The following is a 5,282-nucleotide window of genomic DNA, read 5'->3' on the forward strand; positions in this document are numbered from 1 at the left end:
AGCCATGAGCCCGGAGCACTAGCCTCTTCCTCTTTCTCTTGCACCGGCAACGAGTCGTTGGGCAAAGTCGACTCCACGTCAAACCCTAATCGCCGCCAGGGGTTTTAGGGTTTGGGGAAATCTTGTAATTACTGTCAGCACCCTGTCTTCTGCTCTCGTAGTCCCATCTACGCCCTATGTTGTACGTAGATCGCTGCGGCCTTGTACCCTTTTCACTCTTTCTTTATATCAATGGAATGATACGCCTCCACGTATTCGTGAAAAGAAAAGTAAAGACCGAACAAGCACAAAGTCCATTTACTCCCTTCCCTAGTGACTAAGAGCAAAATGCAAGCCGGGATGTCAGGAAGGAAATTTCATGGCTGAGAATCCGATCTTGAGAAACTAAGACAACTCTTGTCAAACAGTATATTATTATCAGGCAGGCTATTCATTATCTTAGCACACAATTACTTGATTCTTTTGTACTCTCTTCGTTTTAATTTACTCCGCAAATTAGATTTGTCCGAAGTCAAATTTTATATACTTTCAACAAGTTTGTAGAAAATATATTAACATATACACCACCAAATGTATATCATTAGATTCATCATTGCATATATTGTCACATCATATAAATTTGTTACTGTAAATGTTCATATTGTTTTACACAAACTTGGTCAAACTTTATAAAGTTTGACTTCATTCAAAACTTGTATTCAGAGTAAATAAAAACGGGGAGTACATACTGCATGTCACGTCCACAGTCTTCTTCAGATGCAGACTCCTGGAGTAAACAAGCAGGTTGTTGTTTCATTAATAAATCTCTTAAATGGCTTCTCCTAAGATGTAGACTCCTGAAAACAAATAGGCAGCAATCACTATCAGATGTGCACTACGCGTACTTCCTAGTCCCTGTGCACTTAAATTTTATAACATCTGGCCGGACACCACACTCCACGGCAACGCACAAGCCCTTTTCCACAAAAAACTTCCTACAAGCACCGTATCTCTATACCTCCTATTTTAACATGTGCATGACATTATATATACCACAAACTTCCATTCAACAAACCAAACCAAAGCAGAGTACACAGTACTAGAAGAAAGGCATTTGGGTGCATAATTGAAGATGGCCATCCACAGGGCTTTGCTCCTTGCCATCCTGGCTTGCATCTGCCTATGCGGAACTGTCATTGCAACTCGTGAGCTGAACAATGAATTATCGATGGTGATGAAGCATGAGAAATGGATGGCGCAGTACGGCCGCGTGTACAAGGACGCCACAGAGAAGACGCGCCGGTTCAAGGTTTTCAAAGCCAGCGTTGAATTCATTGAAAGTTCAATGCCCAGACTCACAAGTTCTGGCTCGGCGTCAACCAATTCGCTGATATCACCAATGATGAGTTCAGGACAACCAACACCAACAAGGGGTTCAAAGAAAACTCCATGAGAGTTCTTGCTTGAGGATTCAAGTATGAGAATTTGTGTTTTGATGCCCTTCCAGAAACGATGGACTGGAGGGCCAAGGGAGCTGTCACCCCTATCAAGAATCAATGCTAGTGCGGTAAGTCATAACACATTGTGATGGATTGCTTATACATGGTAATATTTTCTAGGATGATACTATAACAACACAATTACTTCTAGGCTATTGCTGGGCATTTTCTGTTGTTGCTGCGACAGAGGGTATTGTAAAACTGAAAACACACAAGTTAATCTCACTGTCGGAGCAAGAGTTGGTTGACTGTGATGTTCATGGTCAAGATCAAGGCTGCGAGGGAGGACTCATGGATGATGCCTTGAAATTTATTATCAAGAACCGAGGACTTACCATGGAGTCCAGCTACACATATAATGCAACTGATGGCAAGTGCAAGGCTGGATCCAATAGTGCTGCATGGCAAGTGCAAGGCAACCAGCACCGGCTTTGAGGATGTGCCTGCCAATAATGAGGGTGCCCTTGTGATGGCAGTTGCAAACCAACCAGTGTCTGTAGCTGTCGACGAAGACGACATGACATTCCAATTCTACTCTGGTGAGGTGATGACTAGCTCATGCGGCACTGATTTGGACCATGGAATTGCAGCCATTGGATATGGAAAGACTAGTGATGGCACAAGTTATTGGTTAATGAAGAATTCATGGGGCACAACTTGGGGCGAAGATGGGTAATTGAGAATGCAGATGGACATTGCAGACAAGAAGGGCATGTGTGGTCTTGCCACGGAGCCTTCGTACCCCACCAAATAAGAAGATCACCAAATTCCACCCAATCATACATATGCACAGTTCTCAAAACACTAAGGTCCCCAAGTAGAATGCATAGTTCATAGGTGTCCGTGTACAATAATGCATCTTATGTCTGTACATTGTTATACTTTGTAATTCTATGAACAAAATAAAAATTCTACAAACAAAATTACAACAAAAAAAACATAAAAATTTTATGAAAAAATTGACATATTATTTGCATATATATGAACACACAAACTTTTGCATATGCAACAATAATATCACCAAAAAAATGTATGAACAGAAAAAAATTCTAACTTTTGCATCTAAACTATACATCTAAATTAAGTACAACTAAATTAACTATACATCTAAATTAAGTACAACTAAATTAACTATACATCTAAATTAACTATACATCCTAACTATACAACTAAATTAACTATACATTCTAAATTAGGAAATTATGCAAGTCGGGGCGGCGATCGACGAGGAGGGGCACGGCGTCGGCGGCGAGGAGGCAGGGGACACGGGGCGGCGACGGCGACGGCGCGGTCGGGGGCGACGGCAGGGGCGGCGGACGGCGACGGTGAGGGGCACGGCGTCGGCGGCGAGGAGGGAGGGGGGCACGGGGCGGCGACGGCGACGGCGCGGTCGGGGGCGACGGCAGGGGCGGCGGACGGCGATGGTGAGGGGCACGGCGTCGGCGGCGAGGAGGCAGGGGGGCACGGGGCGGCGACGGCGACGGCGCGGTCGGGGGCGACGGCAGGGGCGGCGGACGGCGACGGTGAGGGGCACGGCGTCGGCGGCGAGGAGGCAGGGGGCACGGGATGGCGACGGCGACGGCGAGGCACGGGCGACGGCGACGACGCGGTCGGGGGCGACGGCAAGGGCGGCGGACGGTGTTGGGGCAGCCTGGCGGCGTCGATGTGCTCGGCGTCGTCGGGGGCAACTGCGAGGGAAATGTGAAAATTTCCCAAGTCTTTGCTTATATAGCAAAGCCATTGGTACCGGTTCGTGGCACAAACCGGGACCAATGCACCCCTTTCGTCCCGGTTTGTGCCACGAACCGGGACCAAAGGCCACTTTTCGGCAGCCCAAAGGGCGGGAAGCGGCGGCCTTTAGTCCCGGTTGGTGCCACCAACCGGGACCAAAGGCTCCCTTTCATCCCGGTTGGTGCTACCAACCGGGACCAAAGGGCGTGTACTGGAACTGTCGCGGTGCGTTGGGATGTTTAGTCCCACCTCGCTAGCCCTGCGGAGCCAACCACTTCGAGCTCCTCTCTACTGCAGGCTTACGGGCCTAAATCCACTCTCTGTGCCTGTGGGCCTACTGGGCCTACTGTGGGCCTGCATCATGGCCCAACTAGCGGGTTTCTAGTCATATGCAGGCTGTGGTGGCCCAGTAGGCGGCATTTTTTTAAAAAAAATTCCAGTTTTTTGTTTTTTTACTAACAGCAAAATACTTACTAGTTTTTCAGTTATTATTTTTGGTTTTAGGTAATAAAAATTATAAACTTTCTGTTAGTGCCATTAATTTTCCAATTTGAATTATTTAAATTTGAACAGAAAATACTTAGATAATTTATTCTTTGTTGCTTTATTTATTTTATTTTTTTCTACTTATAACAAAATACTTATTGTTAATATAAGTATTTTTTTCCAGATTTTTTGTTTTGTTTTCTGCATTATTCATTTTCTTTTGTTTTTTGCTTTATTTTTTATTTTAGGTCACAAAATTTGTTTATGAATAGTTAAAATTTGAATAGTTTAAATTTGAATTTTTTAAGATTTGTGTGAATCACTAGTTTATGAATAACTTTACTATTTTTGTGAAAACACTTTGTGTATTATATTTACTATGTACAATCTTTCTGCATAGAGATACCAAAAATTATAAACTTTCTGTTAGTGCCATTAGTTTTGAAATTAGAATAGTTAAAATTTGAATTCTTTGAAATTTGTGTGAATCTCAAGTTTGTGATTAACTTTACTAGTGCCATTAGTTTTCAAATTAGAATAGTTAAAATTTGAATTCTTTGAAATTTGTGTGAATCACTAGTTTATGAATCACTAGTTTACTAAATTTGTGTGAAAACACTTTGTAGAATAGTTAAAATTGATTTTTGAGTCAATCTTCTTCCTGCTATTTAATAGTAGGTGGCATTTTTTTTGTTTTGTAGTGATTTCTTTTTTATTTTAGGTCACAAAAATTATAAACTTTCTGTTAGTGCCTTTAGTTTTAAAATTTGAATAGTTTAAATTTGAATTTTTTTAAAATTTGTGTGTATCACTAGTTTATGAATAACTTTACAAATATTATAGGCATTTTTTTTATTTTTTGCTATTTATTTTTTCATTTCTACTTAGAACTAAATACTTATAGTTTTTTAGTGATTTCTTTTTCTTTTAGGTCACAAAAAATAAAAACTTCTCTGTTAGTGAACATATATGCACTTATAGAGAAAATTAAACATAAATTCATAATTCAGTTCTATTTATGTATTTAGGTCCAATTTTCCTCTATAGGTGCATCTATTTTCACTTTGAGAGGAGCTCAACAACGCAGAGAGGGACGGGCTTGTAAGCAGGTGGGGGCGCCCTTCGGTTGGCGAGGTGGGACTAAACTCTAGGTGCAACGAGGGCGAACCCTTTAGTCCCGGTTCGTGGCACAAACCTGGACTAAAGGGGAGCCTTTGGTCCTGGTAAATTCCACGAACCGGGACCAATGGTGGTGGGCCAGGAGCCAGGCCCATTGGTCCCGGTTCGTCCCACCAACCGGGACCAAAAGGTCCAGACGAACCGGGACCAATGGCCCACGTGGCCCGGCCGGCCCCCTGGCTCATGAACCGGGTCCAATGCCCCCGTTGGTCCCGGTTCTAAATTGAACCGGGACTAATGGGCTGACCCGGCCTGGACCAAAGCCCTGTTTTCTACTAGTGAATATTCAACCCGCAGTGCTCCTTCCCTTCAGTGTATCTTATCCGCTTCCTTTCTAGAGCGGCGGCGGACGACCAGAAGGTGAAGGGCGGCGCGGCGCTCTCCGACTTCTGCCTCCACGCCACCTAC

The 5,282-nt window shown here is 43.6% G+C and overlaps 1 pseudogene; it reads left to right on the top strand.

Moving 5' to 3' along the window:
* Positions 1-889: 889 nt before the first annotated feature.
* Positions 890-2,288, top strand: LOC147983295 (senescence-specific cysteine protease SAG39-like; annotated as a pseudogene).
* The last annotated feature ends 2,994 nt before the right edge of the window (positions 2,289-5,282 follow it).

This window comes from Triticum urartu, chromosome 2A (assembly GCF_056163025.1).
Source record: "Triticum urartu cultivar PI428250 chromosome 2A, HENAU_Tu73, whole genome shotgun sequence".
In the NCBI taxonomy this organism is placed as follows: Eukaryota; Viridiplantae; Streptophyta; class Magnoliopsida; order Poales; family Poaceae; genus Triticum; species Triticum urartu.